This window comes from Kryptolebias marmoratus, linkage group LG9 (assembly GCF_001649575.2).
Source record: "Kryptolebias marmoratus isolate JLee-2015 linkage group LG9, ASM164957v2, whole genome shotgun sequence".
In the NCBI taxonomy this organism is placed as follows: Eukaryota; Metazoa; Chordata; class Actinopteri; order Cyprinodontiformes; family Rivulidae; genus Kryptolebias; species Kryptolebias marmoratus.
In genome coordinates this window covers 6307061-6330684 of record NC_051438.1, presented here as the reverse complement: position 1 = coordinate 6330684, position 23624 = coordinate 6307061, and positions in this window count along the sequence as shown.

Genomic DNA, 23624 nt, shown 5'->3' with positions numbered 1-23624 from the left:
GCAGCATTGCAGCTCTGTCACAACATGCTTCTTATTTCTTCCTCAAACACGGCGCCTAGCTTATAAAATTTATTACCTACACAGCAAGGAGCCATCCAAGAGTTCAAAGCACTGCCCTCTATTTCTTGCCCTAAAAATGTCTCTGAAGTGCAGCTAAATAATGCATTTGCAGTGAGAGGCTGGCTACCTGAACTGCCCTGTCGACTTTCTGCAAAGTTGTCCATCTGAGTGAGCAGATGCCTGCCGAGGACCCTGAGGTGTGAAGATGGATATCCCTATCTGACGACAGGGAAAACAAACCTGCCACTGACCAACACATCAGTGACAGCGACAAGGCTCTGACTCAGCCGTCGGAGGATCCATTAGCTGCCTCCGCTGTCACTCTCTATTTAGAATTAAACTGCAATCAATACAGAAACCATCGGCTCTGCCCCTCATGCTGCCGCACTGACACGGAAAGCTGCAGATTTACACAGGCTGACTTCTTTATGCTGAAATACTTCAAAACTTTTAGATTTCTTTTTGATAAATTACATTTGCTGCAGCAATGCCTTAAAAAGCATCAATTAGCCCCGTTAAATAACACTGTTCAGGCCGAGTTTATCACCTGAGCTTCATGTGAAGAGAAATATCACCAAAAACAGATATCTAATTAGACTGCCAGATGTGAAGCTGTGAAGCTATGAAGCTGCACTGAACAAACATTTAGCAGTTGACTGATAAAGTGAGGAGTGAAAAAAGGAGGCAAAATGTGAAAATGATGGTGTTGGAGAGAAAACAAAGATTAGTTTTACAGTGCCAGTCTGATGTCCAAATGAAAAATGACTTTCTCTCTCTTTCACATTCTCTGATAAGTTTGATTTATTGTGCACAAAGTGGTCATTAGAGTTGTACCTAAATGAGCTTTTACTTGTGTTAAAGTTGTTTGCGTCTCTGCGTGAGACCCTGGAATCTTTACAAAATTTTTGGGTGCATTTGGATGTTTTTATTCACATGTAAGCTTTGTTTTTAATATAAAAGAACCCATATAAGTTTATAAATGCCTTCCAAATCCAAGCTTCTTGGTCAAACCGCTAACTTCTTAGCCCTACATTGCCTTTTTGCAAACTCATGCTGAGGGCTGGCAGTTTTTCACTTCTTTCTGTCACATAAGTGGCAGAGGCTGCACCTCAGTAGAACCCCAACTTTAATCTACTGACGTACACTGCTGAAATGAAGATAAACAGGTGTGGACCAGTTTTATTAGTTTTGGTTATTATCTGTATGGTTATGTTATGATATTGGGGGTTTTTGTCAGAGTATTACCTCTGCAGCCCTGTCCTAGGTGGCCGCTAACCAGCACCAGCTGACGATCATCTCTTTGATGAGGACTCTACCTACTTAAGGCTGCAGCTGGGTGTACTCGATGCCGGAGCATTTGCAACCGATGGTACTGAGTGCTCCTGGCCTGTGCTTGAGAATATTGAAGGAGATATTTACCTTGTGTTTTTGTGCCTGCAGTCTTCCTGTCTCCCTGTTCCCGATTTCCTGGTCCTGTTCCTTGGCCCTTGTGCTTTGCCCTCCACCACCCGCCTACTCGCCTGGATCCTTGCTCTGGAGCTTCAGGTTTCTGGATATCGGCCCCGGCGTCGCCATCTTGTCCACGCCTGACTCCAGCAGATCCAGTTGTATTATTGTAAATAGAAATAAACACGTTTCCTTTTCACTCCACGAGTCTTGTATCGTTTCCTGGTCTCGTACCACTCTGGGTTTCCCGAGATACGACAGATTTGGTCTTTCTTTTTAAATATAATGTTCTAATCAATCTCAAAGAAGTAGTAACAAATATATTCTCTCTCTCTATTTCTGTCATTTCTAAAAATATTTGTGTAAACGCAGTACCATTTCCAGAAATGTCTTCATTTACACAAATACACCAAAAATAATCAAAAGGCTACAGTAATCATGCCAAATCTGTAAGTGGTACTGTAATGCTGCCATGAAAACACACCAATAACAGGAAACAAGGGGTGGAGCATGCACATAAATCTTGCATGCATGGTACAAAATGTAATGATAACAAGAAAAAGATGGCTTCATGTTGTAGTTAAGTTTAGAGGTAGGGCTATGGACATAATTTTCAATAAGGTGCGCTTTGACTGTTTACAGAAAAAAAAAATCTTTTCACTTTTGAATCCCTTTTTAAAAAATACCATTTGGTGGCTGCCAAAATGTTTCTAAGTGGACACAAGGATGAAACAATAAGAAAAACCAGGGAGCGAGAACCAGAGTCCAGAAAGGGGGAAGCGAGGTCGAAGGCCGGTGAGCAGAGTCCAGGAAGGTATCCGTTGGGGAGTAGGCGAGAGTCGTGGAACAGGTATGGGGTCAAGATCGAGGCAGGCATGAGCTGTGAGAAAACGCTGGACATTTACTAGGAAAACCGTTCAATAATCTGGCAATGAACTCCTGTGGGAGATGAGCTTATATACAGAGAAGACCAGGTGAAGTTAATGGCAGTGATTGCAGGGGCGTGGAACTAGGAGGCGTGGCAAGGCTGTGGAAAATGACTGGGACTGTGGCATGGAACTGTGGAACCGTTACACTTGACATGAGAATAAATTTGGATTGTGCGTCCTCTGTAGCTTTGTTGGCTATCTCCAAGGCCCCTTTCACAATGGATGTTCTTTGCAGGGTCTTGAGGAAATCTTCAGGTTAATATTAAGAATTCTGTAAGCTCCACCTTCAGCGTAGTACAGCAGCAAAGGTCATAAAAGGTTTTGAGCATGTATAAAACATCAGTAGCAAGGTTGTGGAGGCAGCATATCCACACTGTGGGGCTTGGGCATACTGGCATGGCTTGGACGCTGTTCTCATGGTTAGACTACAACTATGATCGTGACACGGTCATGGAAAAAACCTAGCAGAGGTGTGACACCCATGGGTTTAGTGTTGCCCAACAGAGATGTGATCTTCTAGTGAGCTTCATAATAAAGCACTTTGAGTTGCCTTGTGCTGAAAAGTGCTATATAAATAAATGTACCTACCTTCATAATAGCGTCATGATTACCTTCACAGTGAAGGAGGGTTTACAGATTTGTCTTGATCCAGTTATGCTGTGTAAGCCATGTAGGTCATGAATAGTATAGCGAGGGTCAATATCCTGTGTAAACGACCAACAGGAAATTCAATGAAAAAGTAATTATAATCAAAAACTTCTATATTTTAACTGTAATCTTGTGTAGAAAACATATGTTGACAGTCATTTTTGTTAGGGAACTGTCTCTTTGTGTAACTGACTGGTAGAACACCTTTTATAACCATGAGTGGTGTGTTATAAAGCAAATAATTCAGGATCCAAACTGTTAATAATTTTTTCCTCTCTATTTGATTGGCACACTTTATCTTTAGTTTCTTCTCTTCTGGAAAGTTAAATCATGTTTTATTTTTTATATTTTTACACTTTGTTGGGTTTAGATCAAAACAACACTCTGGTGTATCTCTGCATTCCATTTAGCCATATTAATTTAAAAAAACAACCTTTTATGAAAACCATATCTCTAACATCTCAATCGTGGTTTTTGAACTCTGTTAGAAGAGTCTACACACACACACACAAATACAACCAGTCTGTAGATCAAAGAGAAGCCATATGTCCAGAGCCTGATGATGAATATAGGAACTGACAGACGATTAGACAGCTGATTAGCTGTACCCTGAACACTGTGGGCTTTTCTTTGTGTGCAGGTTGTGTGCAGATCTGCATGCGTGCATGCGTAGGAAGGTGTGTGAACATCCATCTGTGTGTGCTCCCACTGTACTCAACAGCTGACAGAGAAATTTCAGACAAATACTAAAAATGTTCCTCTCTTTCATTAAATACCTGCTAGTTCTTACATGACCTACAGATAATGCAAATTATTCAAAAGGCTTACATCTTAAAAGGATGTATACTGGGTCAGAAACACCTAACAGATTATGTTTGCTGTTAAATTTCAAGCTCAACAAAATGCAAAGATTACCATCAGAATAAATTAACTTTATTTTTGCAATCAGTTTGGACAGTTTCCCAATGTTTTTCACAGAAAGCTTTCAATCTCTTCTGGTTTGTTTTGCCAAGATATCTCACCTGCTTCTCAAAACTGACACAATAATCACATATTGTGAATGTGTTACTGACTTTTTTTCCTCTAACAGTCTCCAATTATTCTATAAACAGAAATAAACTGTAAAATACAGCTTCACATTCAAATGAATCTTCAGCTGAGGAGCCGATTGTGCTATGATAGCACCTCTGGGATGAAATGGAAAAGGTGATGGTGACCTAGATCTTCTTGTCCGACATCAATGTCTGTCCTCATAAATGCTCTACAGAATGAATGGGCACAGATTCCCACAGAAACACTGTTGGAGGGCTTTCCATAAGATTTTGGAGTAACTCTTTGTTCCAGTTCTTCTTGAAGGTGCATGGGATGAAGGGCTCTGTGTGAACAAGTCAAGTTCTTCAATACCAAACTCGTCAAACCATGTTTTTATATACTTGGGCTCAGTCATGTTGGAATAAAATAAGGACCTTCCCCAAGGTGTTGCCCCAAAATTGGAACAGTAACATTGTCCAAAATATTTTGAAGCATTAAGATTGCCCATCAGTGGGGATCGGGGGCATAGCCTAAACCCTGACTGAAACACTTGAATTTAATAGTTTACAGATGTGGTCAAAAACCTTTGTTCATATAATGTATTATTGGATCCTTTTAGGAATTTTTAAATGTACTATTGTCATTTAAAGAGACAAATAGTACCCCAATAGTTATTTGTATATGAGCACTGTGATGCTCAAGTTGGGCAGTTGATTTTTGTTGTGAATGCAGAAGAACAAGAGAGTAAAGAAAGTGGTGATAACTTGGGGGAAAAGGTGCCCAGAAAAGATTAAAACTTGGCATTTCCCCAGGAAGGACTCAACACAGCCGGTCGAGGCAGATGACTGCCTGTCCTGCGTCTGGTTTGCTAAGTATTAGAGTATTACACTTCAGAAATGTTCATGACCTAAAGCCAGCTGACTCCAGCTGGATCATTTTGAACAATATGACTTCCCATCCTCACCATCCAGCATCAAAGTACACTTGAGCAAACCAGTGATTGTTAACAGCTACTGCTTCTCCGGAGCCGTTGGAAGATTTTGCTGCTCTGAGCAGCTCCCAGGTGTGAATAAGTGGATTTACACAATGTGTGCGACTGAAAAGAACAAAATGTTCAGCTTTACCTGTATTAAACAACACATGGATGACTCTGCTGAAAAGACTAGGTATTTTCTAGCATTTGAAAAAAAATACTGTTGCCTATAATTAAGCTTGGAAAAGCTGAAATGCCAATGATCTGCTGTGTTTTGCACAAAGTCACATTACCTCCTTTTTATAAAAAAGGTTTGGAGACATTTAACTGCTTTATGTAATCTATCAAACACTATCCACACTATCCACACTAATATAGCATCTTTTTAACCTTTCCAGATTCTGCAAAGCGTTTTACAATGATTCTCATTCACGCACACGCAACTACGCACGCACACACACACACACACACACACACATATAGTACTTGCTTTTATATATTTTATGCACTTTTTATATTCTCACTCATACACTGATAAGCATATCAGGGCAGTGGGTGTTATAGTCTCTTGCCCAAGGACACCTCGACATGCTGCAGGTGGTAGTATGAACCCTTGATACACTGATTGAAAGACAGCCTCCTCCCATATATACATATATTCTGTGGTCTTGGCTCTTTTTGCCAACTAGATTCAAATTTAAGAACTTGAATGGAATTTCCTTGCTGTTTTGCACCTTTTGATGCAAGCAGATTCTATAGAATTTGTTCACATTTGGTTTTTTGAAAATGCTTCAAAACTGTTTAGAGTGTTTTGACTGCATGTGGTCAGCTTCAAACCCTTTGTTCACACTTTGTGATCAATGTAAATTACACATGCTGTGTAACTTGTGTGAACAGGGCCATATAGACTTCACTGCTAAAGCTCAAGTAGCTATCAACATATTGTTTAACAATCGTCCATTCCAGTTTTCACAGGGATTCTCTAAATACTCTGCATTGCAGTTTTGTTTCAAGTTGGGTGGGTTTTTTTTTTTAGCCCTAAGCTAATAATGTGCTTGAACAACTCATCACTTTGGTTAGCTCTGCTTTTTATTTTACAACAGTAAATAGCTTGTCTTTTAACTTGTAAGTTGAGTACCACTAGGGGTACTTGTACCATAATTTGGGAATGATGGGATCAGGTGTTGAGTCTTTTTTATTTTATTGCCCACTTTTCACAGAGGTGGGCAATAAAGAGGCTTATAAAAAGCAGCTCAGCCAGAATGATCATTGGCTAAGTGTTGTCAGCACAAACAAAATTGATAAACAGATTTACATGTTTTGGAGATAAAATGTAAATCTATGAGGATATGCCAGTGTAATTTGTATATCTTAACACTTGTCATTGCATCACTATGTATGTTTTAGTGGAAACACTGATAGTGCAAAACATGATCTTGCTTCAGTGTCCCACTCACTTGGACTTCTTACTGCCTGTGTGCCATTTCTCTTGTATATGTTTTAGCGTTTGGAATGGGCCCTGGATGATCCTGGCTCACACTGGCAGGCATGTCACAGCTCATACAGAAGCATCATCTCCCTCTCAGTCCTTCTCTCTTGCTCTCCCGCGTGCTCTCTGCATGTTCCTGGCATGCACAGGCGGAGGCGTCACTTCTGATTTGCTCAGGGTAGCATGATTGTGTGAGTGTGCTCATGTGCTAGTTTTCTGTGCTTATGTGCATTTATCTACATGTTTGTGTTTGTTATTGTATGAGGTATTAGACCCATTTAGGAATTGTGGTAGAACTCCTAGTTTTTAGCCCCCCCTTCCCCCTTTGGCTCCTGGCCTAATCAAGTGTATGAGAACACTGGGACATATGTTAGGCAGAACAGACACCCATGATGTACTGAACAAACTGTACTGGGCAGTGGTTCTGTCCATAGAATCATTTTCAAATTAAAAATATATCAATCCCTAAAGGAACACATATTGTTCAGCACCATTCATACCAGAGTTTTAAAATTATCTTATGTTGAGAAATGACAGAATTATAGTAGTTGCGAGATTGGTTAGTGCTCATATAATGCTGGCTAGATTTTTTTTATTTAGAGCCATTTTCAGCTGTGTCCTGTTTTAGCCAGGATACTCATTGAATAAAATTTTATTTTCTTGGATAAATACGGTTAAATAATAAAAACAAAAATGCTTGGTTGTTTAACTGAATTCTGAAACTGTTAAGTTTCCTCATATCATATCTGTCAAATGTTACGTGGCGTACAGTAACTTCTGTAGCATTACGGATCTATTTATGACCTCTGACCTAGTGTCACCTTTCAGTAACTGTTCTCTCTGAACTTCATTCGGACCTGAGTGAATCTTGATTATCTTGGGACACGTGCATACACTTGTGGACATTTAATCAATTAATGACTGATTGTTTACATGCTTTCCTAAGGCTTGTGAAGAAAAACATGATTCATTGCTGTAATTAGATGTTTATTTGATTACTAAGCTTTTGAAAAATAAAAAAAAATTTAAACATTATTTGTGTGCAACTACTTAACAAGAAAATTATTCAAGTATTTTAACAAACTCTCTTTTGTCTTACAGGAGAACTGTGCTCAGTTGTGAGCACAACTCAGAGTGAAATGTTTTTTGGACAGAGTATGAGAATAAGTCTTTCTTCAACCCCATGGTCTTTCCAGCAGTAGCAATCTGAGTGTTCTAAACTAACAAAGTTTGAGAACAACTAACCTGAAAACCTCCCAGAATTAAATTTTGATTGATAAAAAACTCAAAAGAAAGCCTTGGGCAGGCAATCACAAATTAGATTGTTTTTGTGTTTGTCATGTGAAGTTTTTTCTTTCTCATCAGGTGTGAGTGTGTGAACAGGGCGAGGGATAAGGATTAATTGAGGGAAAAAATAAGGAGAAACTGAGAAACTAAACACAAGAGCTCTCAAAACAAACAAGGAGGTGTCAAATGAAAAGACAAGAAACAATGTGATTAAACCAAGAGTTTCACAAAAGAAAAACAAGAAACATGATGACAAAAAACAACCATAACAAATTTAGGATACGGACAATTTTGTGTGCATTCAGAAGCCCTTTGCTAAATACTTCTGCTTTTCGAACTGTGTAGCTTATGGTTTTCCAAGCCATTACCTAAGTTTTGCCTTTTAAAAATGTTTGGTCAATCATTTACTCGTCTGGCTCTTTGCTTTCTGGAGGGACACCAAACTGCCCCAAAGCCTCAGAAGGGCAGGTGGCCAATTACTGACCATTTCGCTCTTATGGATAGACTCTCATTTAGTAATATGCATGTATAATGTATGAACGAATAGACTTAGGCACAAACACACACACACACATCAGTGAAACGTCTAATTACTGCTCTCACACAGGTGCGCACACACTTGGCTGGCTCTCTAGCATCAATTTACAACATTCTTTGAGGTGTATACAGTTTAGGAGATGACAGCAAAGTGTTTTGAGCCAAAATGACCTGTGGATGCACAAAACATCTGAACGATAGCTAACTGGTAAGCTAAAATGGCAGTTTTAATGACCGCGGCCATTAGAAAGTGATCAGAGGGTGTTTAGATGATTTTTGCTGCACATTCTAACCAGTGTGACTTTGATATGACATCCTTCAGACTCCTCTGTATAAAAGACTTCCTTTAAAAATTGTCATTATCCTTATCATGTACTATATTTGGCCTTCTGAACAGCATGCTTTAACCAAAAAAGATATACTGTGGCCATTGATGTCACTTGTATCTAAAGCAAGTACTGTGTCTCTGGGTTGTGACTTTGTATGACAAACTGTGAACAATAAAATGTCCCAAAGCATTCATCATTCGTGGGAGTTTTCCATTTCCTTGCATTAAATGCAGGGCCTTGTCACTTACAAAGTGTGTGTGTATGTGTGTGAACTGCCATCTGTTTTTGCTACTGTATGGAAATGTATGCATTTGCAACTTGACACTGTAAGCCTTGTTTGCACTTGCAAAATAAAATGTATATCAAAGTGTTTTTGAAATAAACCTCCTGTAATCACTCAGCCAAGGTGCAGAGCTTCCCTTTAGCTTCACAGGAGGTCTCCTCCCTGAGCTCTTCTTATGACACCTATGTCACTATTTGACAGGTGAACCTTCCCAGTCAAACTCCCCACCTGCCACTGTTCTAGGAGTGGGTCACTTTGGTACTGGCAGAGTGCTTGATGCCAGCCAGGGCTTACCTCCCTACCTCCTCAGAAAAGTTGGAAAAACAAATTATAAGATCAGTGTCATTTTACCATAACCCATTCAGAAATACCAGGTTGATGGTGGCCTTAGGGGGCATCTGACCAGACTTTGTTTTCCCCCTCAACTCATGGAATTGGTGTGTAAAACATACAAGCCACAGAGTTTCAGTGCAAGTGTACAGAAGTTCTTGCTGCATGTAGAAAAAGCACAACCTACCTTGTTTTTGTTTTTAGGCAAACAATTTTAATTAGTTTAAGAACTTAATGTCTAATTTGAATAAACCTGTGTTTCTAAAAAAATCTTCTGTCTTGAGATCTGGGGTCATTGAGAAAATATCTGAGGCTACAGACCTAAATGTTCAGGACTTATTGTTTACGTTGTTAACATTTAGATAAACAATAATACTAATAAAGACTGGTTTAAATCTGCTTTTCTACATTTCTAAAATCTACTCCAGTAAACATGAGGGTACTGCCAAGGTGGGTACAAAGTGGGTCGAGATGGGTATGATGTATGCAGAGTTGGGCAATGAAATAATGAATGCAACCCATGCACATGAAAATAAGCAGTTTGCCATGTGTGCAAAGTAAAATTTGAAGAAGACATCACACAGACATCAGGCTTGGTTTGCATGTTTGCTCTTTCTTCCTACAGTTCAAAAACATGTGTCTTAAGTTAATTAGTTATTCTAAATTACTCTTAGTAGTGAGTGTGAGTGCATGGTTTGCCACTGTCTGAGCTCTGTAATGGACTGGCAACCAGTCCAGGGTGTTCCCTGCCTCTCAACCTTTGAGTGTTGGGACAATTACCAGCACCTAATCTCTCCACCATTGATACCCCTCCCCTAAGCAAACAAATAAACAAAACATGCGAAAAATCTCAGTGTGACAGAAGTTTATTTAAACAAAAAACAAACCAAAAGAAGCACTGAGCTATCAAGACAGGCACAGATTCTAAAGCAACGTAGATGAGGAACTGCAAGGTTTGGATGACATTGAATGGGTCACCAGAAGAAAGGTGGTAATGGTAAAAGATCCCACAGATTTGGATAAAAACAGATAATTTTTTGCTTCTAAAATGATAAACTAAACAACATTACATAAGATGGAAACACAAGTCTTCTTCATTGGGGAGTAACATACTACAAATATCATGGTATAATATTGATGAGAACTTGGAATTAGAAACATTTGACTTTACTCTTTTTTAATTCCATGATGAAGGGCTAACATCAATCCTGAGAACAACTTTTATTGCAGTATTTACAATCACTGTACTGCTGTGAGGACCAGTTGAACAGACCAGTAAAAATGGATATTTCTTTATAAATATTAAAATTAATTAAAAACTTTCCTGTGATTTATTTTACTAGTGGTATTCCCTACAGTATCTTTCACAATTATTACAAATTATTTTCAACAGTTTCAAAAACAATTTACTATGATTGCAATTTCAGAGACATGGCTGAGTGATCATAAACAATTCCCAGAAGGTTTTGAGAGCCATAACATGTATAAGCAAAGTAGGCTTAACTAGACACAGTCAGGGAGCACAAACCTCCACCAAGGCCACGGCATAATTAAAACATAGTACAATCTGGATCATAATCTGGATCACCACAAAGCATTTACTGTTTGTTTGTTTGTTTTTTTGTCTTACAACTTCAACATTTCCTGAACATTTCCTCCAAATCTGTTCTTTAGTTTTTACCTGATCTTTGCTAACAGACAGACAAACAAACCAACGGACACAACTGGAAACAGAACCTCCTTGGTGGAGGAAACAAAAGGGTCACATGTAGGAGCAGAGAGAAGTTTTTAACAAAGGGGTTACCTGTGACCTTTGACCCCATGAACCTTGAAATCAATCATGATCACCCTTGACCTAAGAGGTGTCCAACTGTGCAGTTTAATTTTCCTCCATTACATGGTTGCAGAGTTACATCACAAGGTCATCTGTGACCTTCACCTTTGACCCTATCATTTTGAAATCAACAGTGATCTCCCTTGACCCATGAGGTGTCTCTTTGGAGTTTAACCTTCCTGTTATACAGCTGCAGAGTTAGAGCACGGGCTGATCTGTGATCTTTACCTTTGACCAGATCACCACCAAAATTTAATCACTTGTTCCTTATACTATGTTTGACATTTCCTGAAAATTCCATGAAAAGCTGTTTCTTTTTGAGTAACTGTGTGCAAAGACAGACAGACTCTGCCGAAAACATAACTTCCTTGGTAGAGGTACCAAAAGACAAGAGGGTGGCCTTTTTTGTGAAGTCTGGTAACATATCAATGGTTGTTACTGATTTGTTTAGCCATTCTTCCCCCTTAACATTATGCTTTCTTTTCACCTATCCATACATTAGAGGCCAAAGTATTTGATTTTCCTGCCATGAACAAATATGAGCAAACAAGTCATTAATTAGTTTGAGTGGTTACATAGTGGCTTAAACTTCTTTACTGAAAGACGTCAGCATCCGGCTGCCAAGCTGTCCCAGCTTTGGTGGGTCAAACACAGTATGCCCATTAATATTCAGGAAATCATCCAGCCACATCTGGCTGAATGATTTCACTGGTTGATCACTCAGTGAGCCTGTCAGGTGGTGTTCAGTCGTGTCTTGATGCTGATGGGATTTGAGCATCCAGTTTTATCTTTGGCATCAGCAGCCTCTCCTGTGTGTCCAGTTCTAAGCTGATACCACACGGCCTCCCCTGCCACTTAACAGACGTTATCTCATCTCTCTGTGTTGACATCAGCAGTCTGTCCTGTCCTCCCCGATTCTCTCAGAGTCCACGAGAAAACCCTCTTCAGCACTTTGCTCAAACCTATTACGGTGCTATCATCACATGTTTCAAGATAAACACACCCCATCAAATACCAGAAGGATGAGGCAAATAGAGTAAATTCAGTGATACCAAACTACTGTCAGGATGATATCATATATATTTCTATTCTTAAAAAGAATGTATGTGTGTTCGGAAGTTTGTTGATAGTCCCGCTAACTTCCTCTTCTACTTGCTCTCCTTTTTATTTTCTGTTATTGCCCTTGTCATCGCGGGTGCAGTAGGTCATGTGCAGGTGAGTGATGTGTACGAGTGTGTGTATATGACTGTGCAGATAGGTGATTATTCTGAGATGCCAGAAAAGTGAGAGATAGTGATCTCAGTCAATCTAATAGAGCTAAAGGGTCCCCCCATCCCCACTCCCCTCCCCACACGCACACATACACATAGAGTCACACAGACACAATTTCTCTGAGCCACTTTAATCCATTTAGGGAGCATACTCTGTATTTGAGGAACGTACAAGTACATTGGAATAGGATTTAGGAAATGCCCTTATCGCGCCGGCTCTGTGTGTGTGTTTGTGTGTTCATGTGTCTGTCCTTGTGTCTTTACAGTAACCCTCTCTCTGTTCTGACTTGCCTGCCCTGCGTGGCTGATTTCATCAAACCTGATGGCCCTCGTACATCAACAAATCTTACCCTTGTCCCTCTGCGGTATGAGGTTTTTTTTTTCATGTTGTGGCTTTCATTTCAGTAGTCTGCGCTCTGGTATGGGTTTGTCTGCAGAAAATGCATTATTTATTCTTATCAAAAGGGGTCAAAAGGGCATCAGTGCTACTTTTTGGGTTTTTTTATTCTTCATAAGAGAGTCTTAAAACATAATAACTTGCAACTTTGCTGTACAATAGTGATTTAACCTCTATCCAGTTCTTTTGTTAGGTGTCTCAACACCCATGAAATGGCTCATTTTTCATTGAAAATCCTTCACAGAACAGTAAAAGTTTTTTTGCCTTTAGATGAGTAGCCTATTGCTTGTCTGGAAATATAAAATAAAAGCAACAGCAACAAGAGAAAAAAGCTGAATTACAGTGAGTGCCTTACATATAATAGCTGCCCTTCGCCTAATCTACAATCTGGTTCCATGTAGTTACCCTGTATGATTACATCATGGTCTATTGTGCTGAAGAAAATATGATTTGTGTATCATCACAATAGTAAATGCATTTCTGTTCATGTGTAGCCCACCTGTTGTGTTCTTTGTTAACTGCTTTTGTGCTCCTGTACAAAAATATATTTTAATCCATTAAATCCATATAATAGAACAATTAATAATACATAAAATGCTGTGATAGTGCTTTTATCAACTTGGTTTCTTCTGAACAGTAAAAACTTCTGTTTTGGTTTCATGGCCTGTACCCTTCATTTATTGATCTGAGCTCAAACAACTCGTTTTGGGTTTTTAAAATAATAATAATATTGTATGATATGTGTTCACCATGTGTCAAAGTATAATCAAGGACATTTGTTTTTAATTCATTTCAGATTTTTTACAATGGCTCAGAAGATGTTTTTGTGTTCTCGGTCAATACTGACCAGCATGATTTAATTCGTAATAAAGAGGACATTGGCTCAAAAAGTCATCCATCTATCCATTTTCTTTACTTGCTTTTTTGTGCAGGATCGTGGGGGAGCTAGCATCCATCTCCAGCTGTCATTGTGTGTAGGCCCAAAATTACAGCTTGATGACAAGGCGAGGCTTGGCAGAACTCAGACTCACAACCACACAACAAAGTTTTAAGGATTTTATTGCCAGTAAGCTGGAAGCAGGCTCAAAGTCTTTGATCGTCTCACTCACGTGATCGGCTAGTGTCGGGACCGGAACTGGTAAGTCCACTCCAACTTGTTTTAGTGTTGCAGACTGGCTGGTCTGAAAGGGGCTGAGACGAGAGGGAAAGTCAAAGTCCAGGCGTGGGGTCGTTACCAGTGGGTCAGAGTTCCAAAGCCAAAACCAGACAGGGAGAATCCAAAAGGCGAGGTCCAGATGAGCGAAGCAAGGTCGGTAACGGGAGATCAGAATCCAGAGCAGTATCAGGCAAGGAGCAGGCAGGAGACGATGGTCAGGAAACAGGCAAGGGTCAAGATCAGGCATGAACAAGAGAAGTACGCTGGACATTTACTGGCGGTTAGGCTTTTAATAATCTGGCACTGAGGTGTGTGAGCTGTGGGTACTTAAGGTGACAGGAACAGGTGAGACAGATGAAGCTGATTACGTGGGCATGGCAACATGGGTGTGGCTTGAACTGTGGGACTGTGGAAAGTTAAGTGACTGTGGCAAGAGGCGTGGCAGGAACAGATGGAGCTGTGACACTTGAAATTTTTTCCATATGATAAAAAGTACAAAAACACAACAATTTTAAACAGAAAGTAATACAAACAGCAGGACCTGCTTCCTCATCACTCGATTATATTGTCTCATGGTCTGGATTCAGTGTTGCTTTCTCCTCTTGTCAGGATCTAGGTGTTTTTTTGTTGTTGTTGTTGTTTTCTGTGCTTTCATTGTCTTGTGATCTTGTGTTTAGTTTTTTCCCTGTGTTTAATATTATAATGTTCTTATATAGTTTTTCTCCATGTGCCCTCTGTGTTCCTTGTGCCACTATTCACGCTCCCTTACTTCATCTTCTCTGTTGTCTTCCAGTCCGCCTGACACACCCACTTCACCTATTCCCCATTACCTGTCACTCCAGCTGTAGTCAATCTCCCACTCACCTTCAGCCTTTATATTCTATCACTCCCATCCCATCATTGTTGGTTTCATGCCGCAGTCCAGGCTTCCTCTTTGTGTCTCCTCGCAGTCCTCCGTATTTAGTTTTCTTGTTGCTGTGTCAGCCTTTTTGTTTTCTCTTTTTTAAAATAAATCAGTTTTTGTTTCTCAAAATGACTCTGCATTTCAAGTTCATTTCCCTCACACCTCTCATCTCGATGGCATTTTTCATGTCAGATTCCTGGCCTTTCTCCTTGTCACCAGTATTATGATCTATGATATGATTAAAGGCCTCAGTAACAGTATAGTATTAGTTATTGTGCTGCCACAGAATGAAGACCTCAAAAAAAACCTTTATGACTGAAACAATGTTGCAGTTGTTTGTGAGGTTTCTGACAGGTGTGGGTCCATTGGGGAAAATATGTTAGGGAAAGATCTTGTGGGCGTTGCAATGAAGGCTAAAAAGGGGAATGAGGTGTGTATATGTATCCACTCTAATACAAATGTGTCTGAGTGTGTGTGGGAGGAAAATGTCCATCTGGTGAAGTCAGTTTTAAACACTTAATGTCTCAAAGTCTTTTCTAATGTTGGTCACAACAGTGCTGAATAAAACTCCCAAAATTAAATAAAAAAATTATCTAAATTCTGTAAACAAAGTCATGAAGCCTCATGTAAATTGAATCAAAGGTAAGTTATTGTTTTGTTTATTTTCAAAGAGAAAACTTCTAAAATGCTCAAATTTGATGAGAACATAATAGGAGGGTTAAGTTTAGATAGTGTTATTGTGTAAATGGGCCATTTATTGAGACCATTTCCTTTGTCTCTCTATTCAACAATAGAAAAAGTAAAAGTTTCTCTATAAACTGCAGACTGGGACCCCTTGTGTTCGAGCAGCTGGTTGATTCAGAAATGTGTGAAACTCCATTAGACACAATAGTCTTCTGCACATTGAGGAGACACATATTATTAGAAATTATTTAAATTTCTAAGTCTGCACAAACATTAAAAGACAAACAAATTCTTAAAGGTTCCTTGAATGCATTAAAGGTTATATTTTACCATAATGCCCCTTCAGGCTGCCATATACAATAAATTGTTACTAGATAAGCTACTGCAATGCATATTTTCATATATGGCATGCAAAGTAAAACAATAACTCAGAGTCTCAGAGTTTTGGCTAATATTTTATTTGTTTATGTTATTAATTGTTGAGTGTGTGGAGGGGAGGGGTATTTATGCAAAAGTTCTGGGTCTTATATTTACCTACACAAAAGTTAAATGAATAGAAACTCTACTTTTCTGCTAGATGATTTCTTTAGTCTCTCAGGTCCTGTGTCAGGTTTCTGATGGGATTTTTGTTTTACTGTTTCTTAAAGACATGACTTTCAGGTACTGTTCATCTGCTGCTGTCAGGATTTACTCAAGGCAACTCAGATGCAGATTCACGCACATAAGGGATTCCAAAACACAAAGATTTATTAACCAATATATTAACAGGACTTACTGAACACCTGAAAGAATTTTACTGATGGAGCAGACACAAGTAAGGAATCAGAACAACCAAGACATGAGCAATGACAATGAACTAACAACCTGTGAGGGGCAGAGACAGGAAATAGAAACCTAATCAGTAGAACAGGGAACACCTGAGGAGAGGGAACTGGGCACAGGTGGGGAAAACACACAGAAGGGAGGGAAAAATAAGAATCTCAGATTCCAAACTGTGACAGCTACAGATAGTTTTAGGACTCAACACTGCTCCTTTTGTCCTCCACTTGTCTTTTTACTCAGGTTTTACGCACCTATTCAATAATGTACTGTCATGAAGAAGTGGACAAAAACTGAGTGAAAAAAACCACGAAAGTTCAAAAACCCCAAAGAACTACTAATTAAGACAAGACAATTGTAAGATTACAAGAAAGTCTGTTTCCTTGGATGCCAAAGTATAAAGAAATTGGGGTCAGTATACACATTTGCACTGTATATGAGTGGTCATTTTTATAATCCCTAAAATATCTATGTGTTAAATCTACAACTGTTGGAGTGGTGGCTGCTTGACAACAATTAAACAAAAACAGCTTGACTGGATGTGTGGTAATGGAAAAATATAAAAAACTGAATATTCTACCTGACTGTTCTCGAATTTAGGACAAAAATAAGTGTACATCCAATAAGACATCAAAATCTGCCAGAATAAGCTTGTCCCACAGAGACTCCACCACGCAGCCCACAGAACCCACAGGATGTGGTGGCAAACTTCATAACTGCATTATTTAACAACCTACTATATGTAAGATCTGAGCAGTGACAACAAGTTTAATACTTACGCCCTATCTATACTACTCCAGTCATTGTTTGAATGGATATTTATCTGTTTTTAGTTTTTCTCTGGAAAACAAATGTTAACAAAAATGGCTTCATGGTTTCAAAGGCCCAAAATAATAATAATAATGTCCAAAATAGACTGCTACACTATTGTTTCCCGGTTATTTTGTTAAATCCACCCAGAGAAACCAACAATTAAGTTTTAAAATCTGTTTTTGTGGACTGGAGGTGCAAATGAAGCAGAATATGTTGACTTTTTAAAAATATCTGGAGTAGTGTGTATATAGTCTGAAAGAGACCATTAAACTTTGACTTAATGTTGTTAATTATTTTTCTGAAGATGTCAGCTGTAAATATTAAGAACTTGGCACTTTTAGGCTTCAATTTGTCACTAAATATGATATTCTTCACAATTAATTTTTGGCTAAATTTAGCTATTATTGATAGTATTACCTGTCTGATGCACATACTGTACATTATATGTATTATTACATTATTACAGTCGTTTATCAACAATCTGATCATCTGTCAACTTAAGCTTTGCTGACATTGTATATAACTCAATGTAATATTACAGGATAAAAGCCCAAAAGTGCTTTACATCAATTTAAAACAAAAGAGCAGTTTTTTTCTAGGACTCAAGGACATAAGACATTTCTAGGACTCATAACTCAATGTTCTAAAATAGTTATGTTTTGAAATTTTATCCAAGTTGATAAGTTCTGAGGTAAGTTTTTTAAGTTTGATAGTTAAGCTTTAAACACAATATTTGTATGTTGTCCTTGTTCAGTGTTGCATAAAACTATCAGTGTGCAGTCACTAAGATGAGGCTGCCATTAGCTCAAAGTGCTCTGAGTCTGAAGAATATCGTCATCTTTTTATACTCACAGCTCAGTCATCTGCACCACCGCTTTGTTAAGGATTCCGCTAGGACCTATAGGAATGTCAGTAAAAAAGAAATGGTAATAAAAAAAAAAACATAGTCTTGCCCTGAAAAAAGGGGACACTCACTTTTTACAAGAGTTTTACTTGTGGCATACTCTGCTGCATTATAACAATGGGGTAAACCCTGAAACAGAATTATGAAATTGTATTTCATTTAATTTCCACTTGGTTCTCTTCGGGATCATGAGGAGCACAGATCAGCATCTCATCATATGACCAACACAGAGGCACACAATCATGGACTCTTGAGGTTAATTTAGAAACACTTATCAATGAAGCTATCGTGCATGTTTTAGGAAAGTTGGGAGGGAACCAAGTTAAACCCACAGAGACAGAAAAAAGAAACTGCCAGCTCCACTCAGTAAAAAAACAGATGAGAAATGATCCAGGGATTATTTTGCTTTGAATCGACTGCACTCACCATCACATCATCCTACCATACTGCAAGTGTTAGAGGTAAGAGCTTAGAAGAGGTACCTACATTTAGTAGATAACTAGACGGCTTCCAGAGGAAAAATGTTTGGAACCACTGTTCTAAAACAGCATTTTAAATTTGGTTTACAGATTTTGCACAATTTACAAATTTGTATGTAGTGTTTTTGAAATTATTACAGTTGGTTGTAAAAGTATTCACCCCCTCTGCATTCATTTTTCTTTGTTACCACCTGGATTTTCAAAGGATTTGAAACACAGCTAAATTTTGAAGATGATAAATACTTTTCAATGTGAAACACACTCCAAATAAGACAAAGTGTGCACATTCTTTTGCAACAATGGCAGGATCAGGTCTCTTCAGCTATGTCTCCATAAGAGTGGCACATCTAGCCACAGAAATTTTTGTCCATTCTTAATGACCAATCTGATCCAGCTTCTTCAAGTTTGATAGCCATCGCTTGTATACAATAATCTTTAAGTCATAACAGAGATTTTCAGTTGAATTGAGGTCTGGGCTTTGACTGGACCATTTCAGGACATTTTTTTATTTCTCCTTAAGCTACAGGAGTGTTGCTTTAGCAGCGTGCTGGTAGGTTAACCTCTATCCCAGTCACAAATCTCAGTTATATAAATTACTTCACAAAGCTACCAATATTGCTTTGTGGTATATACCTCTAACATTGCAGAATAAACAGAGGATCTGACCATGGCCTGACAAAACCCAGGAACACGAGGATATATGAGCAAACACAGTTGTGCTGATTACAAGGAGCAGGGGCTGAAATTAAAAGCTATAGAAGAAGAACACTGAGTGAAAACAACTAAATACTAAAAAGACAAGAATGTAACTTAACTGAAAAACCACCTAAACTCACAGAAAAAACAAAAAATAAACAGTACTAAACTAAAATATCCAAATAAAAGCTCAAACCATGATGATGGTTTTCCCACTGGTCTCTATAAAAAAGAAATGAAGTAATCCTTCACTGGCTTTTAAAAGCAGGTTTAAGGTCGGTCAGGAAGCTTAATAAATATGAAAAGGAGGAAAACTAGAAAATGGATGACGAGGCAAAGTGAGCTAAAAATGCAAGTCACTGCACCTGACAGCTGAGCAAGCAGTGAAAAGAAAAACCTTGTCGTAGGGAGGGGAGGTAAGAAGGTGGGAGTGGGGTTCAGAGTGGGCTGGGAGGAGGTGTGTGCGTGTGCGGTGGGGGGCATGAACTGAGCGTGTCAAAGAGAAGGTGTATGTGTGAAAGAAAAAGAGGTGTACCTGAAGATGCTGACTGTGTAATAAAACTCCAGGTGATGGGTAAGTGGATTTCTGTACTTAACTATTCAGTAGAATAGAGTTCACGCTGCAAAAAGTGACAGACCACTGCAGGACACGTTTTACCCACAAATAAGTAGAATATCGCACTTAAATACAATATATTTGTCATTTTGTATTATTTTACAGGCTCTCTTCAAGTACAAAATCATACAAAATAAAAAAAATACCTCTTAAGTCTTTGTAGAGGGAAATTTAAACCATGCTTGAGAGATTTTCAAAGAAACACAGCTTTGTGACAGTGAAAATTGAAAAGTGTGTGCTTTCCCTTAGCTCTAAGTGGTGCAGGGGAAGTAACTCGGAATCATCAAGTTTCCTACCGGAGAGGTTAAGGGGGCTAAAGCAGATATGAACAGAAATACATTTAAATCTGGGTACAAGTATGTGAGCAAGCTCAAGTATGCATTAATTACATTAATTCTGACAGTAAAAACCTTAAGCATAAGACAGGAAAATGTACTTTCTATATGTTTGCACAGTATGTTTGCAACAGTATTCACCTGCCTTGGTAATCTTTTTAATTGTGTTGCCTTCTGAAACTAAGATGAATTTTCAATTTAATTAAAACTAACCAACATTAAATTTTCCAAACTGATAAAGTAAAATGACAATGTAAATCATGAAATAAATAACTCTAAAGTGTTATAATAAATATAAATAAAAGAAACTGATATATCTTTGCTAAGTATGGACTTCCTTTACTTTGAATCTGCAATTATTACCTTCAGAAGCTACGTAATTATTTAAAGAAGACCCACTTGTGAGCAATCTAAGTGTGAAATGATCTGAGTATGTAAACACCTGTTCTGACAGCTCCCAGAGTCAAACTGAGAATCTCTGGTTTGGTTTAAAGATTTTTTAAATACTTAAGCTTGCTAGTTTTCTTTTTTTTTTTTTTTTTTTTGGGGGGGGGGGTCTCAATAAAATATATTTGCCCACTTCAATGTATTAGCAATTTTGAGTACATTTAAAGATACAACACACCAGAAATTCCCTTTAAATTCCTGGTTTTGGGGGCAACAAAACAGAAAGAATGCCAATGGGGAATAAATATATTTGCAACCCACTGTACGTCATATCTTGTTGGTTTTATAGGAATGTACCAATTTAGAAAGATTATGCGTATATTAAAAGGCTTTTTCATTTAAAGTGTTTTCCAAAATGTAGTCTTAGGGTGAAAATTGTTCTCCAGTTGTAAGCTTCTATCTGCCATCTTTCTTGCCTGTCACTTCGAAGGAGTGAAAACTTGCAGTGGCCAAAGTCCAGACTCATCATCAGATTAAGACAAATCCATAAAGACGTGTTTTACTTTGAGCTTCCGTAAGGGATTAAAGTTGACCTGAATTAGAATTTGATGATAGGCACAGTTGGTGACCTTAGCAAAGAGACGCTGCAGTCACTTTAAAACTTTAAATGAGTTAAAGTTGAAAAAGAAAATCTTCAAAGAAAACTGCACAACACTCCATGAAATGTATAAACCTACATGCAATGGCCCAGCCCTGCTGCAGCCTTCACTAACATAAAAAAATATTCTTTCTTCAGCAAATATCTAAACAAAGTATTCAACAAAAATAGCCTGCACACTCACTTACCCAGTGCTTGAGGATCATTATTAATTTAACACACACTTAAACAACACACACAGAGAGTTTATATTTTTTCTCAAGTTTTGCATTTATAATCCAGTGCCTAGAACTACATGTTCACATGAATCATCCTTTTAAGGGAGTAGGTGCTAAATCTATGCATTCAGGAATTAGTTTTTACACAATATCTTTCTGTATTGTTTGGTACAGGACAGTAACCCTGACCTACCCCACCCATTCCAACACTTGTTCTCAGACACTTGAACAGCTTGTTGTACTATTTCAGGCTCTTTATATTTCCTCCCAATACATAACACTGGTTACGTCAAGCTGTGTAAATGACAGAAACATTCAAACATGTACATTTTACTACAATAAACATGATGTAGAGAAATGTTGTTTTCAGGAGACATCTTGGACAGTTCACCAGTGTATAAAAATTACAAAAAACAATTCTCTATGCATGCTGAAAAATGCTCAGTATAAAGAATTTCAATGAAAAACCATTGTCTTGTATCATAAATCTATCAAGGCAAAAAAAAATCTACATTTAGCTTAATCATTCTTTTAGCAATTTGGTACAATGTACCAATAAATAGAAATTGAACAGTATATTGACACACTGAGATTAATTCTGGAACTAGCTCTATGGTATTATCACACTAATTTGTATTTAGATGTGTATGACATTGGCATATTTAAATTTTTTTAAATGCTCAAAAAGTTAAGAAATGAAGAGTATGTTGTAAAATGTTTTGTCTTGTGACATATGTAATGTATGTGTAATGTTTAGGATCCTTCCTAATGCTGTACATTAAGTATGTATTGGGTGGACGGGTGGAAAAGCTACAATGTACTATGGTGTAAGCATGATGTGTGCTATGTTGCCGCGTCACAGCTATCCTGTTGTTTTTGTTGGTGTGGTTGTGGTTGGTTTACTTGAATCTGGCAGATCTCAGTTTGGCAATTTGTCCTTTCTCCTCATATTCAACTCAAGTCCAAACCAAACCCATAAGAGCAACATGCACATCAAACTTTTTGCAGCTTGTTTGTGAAATGATTGTCATGAGGAAAATATTGGTTTTATTGGTACACATCATGTGACCAGACATAGTACTAATCAAACACCAGGTAGATATTGTCGGTGCTCTTACAGTGCTACATGTATTCTAACTGCTCAAAAATGTATCCAGCAGAACCACGCAACATTGAATTAAACATTTTATTTAGGTGGAACAAATGCTAAGAAAACAAAAAATGTCACAATTGGTGGTTGGAGGGACTGGACCAAAATGCAGACAGACACAGAGAAGCTCCAAAGTTAAACTAGTTTATTAACAAAACAAAAACGCTGACCTGGCAGCAAAGACTAAATAACAAAAAAACTCACTAATAATGGCAAAAGCAGAAACATATTGAGGAAGCCGCAAGGAAACCAGACAGAGCATGACAGCAACAATGAACCAGTAGGGAAGGGAAGAAGATGAACGGATTTTAAAGGCAGAGGGTGATTGGTAAGTGGACACAGGTGACTGATTCCAAACTAGGGACAGGTGCAGATGGGCGTGGCAGGCAAACAAGTAATGAGCTGAGAAAAAGTGAATGATGACAGGGCACACAGGGTGCAAGGAGCAAAACCATATAAGAACTTATTAAACTAAACACAGTGTTAAGAAATAAAACAGAATTACAGAAACATGAAACAATAAACCTAATACAAAAGAAACTAAAAAAAAAACTAATCCTGACAAAAGGAAGATACAACTGATAGCTCAAATGACAAGGATAAGGAAGACAAACAATGGTAATACTGAATCACTAAAGCACCATAAGTGTGACAGTACTGTGGTAATGCAGACAGAACCATAGCATAACATAACAATCAGATTGTGTAACAATATTGTTGGGTCACTGCTACATAACTTTAGTTCAACCTGGAGAGACTCACGACAAAGAGAAGCTGCAATTAAATGGTTTTATTTGACATGAATGACATAAGATATTTGGCGCTCGGACCTCGGCGGAAGACGCGAGTGCCGACAATAGCAATGCGCTTCGAGGAGAAGCTCAGGTTGACCATTAGAGGCGTCTTCCCCGGGCCGGACACTGGTGGTGGAGGTCGAAGAGGGGAAGGAAGCTTGAGGGA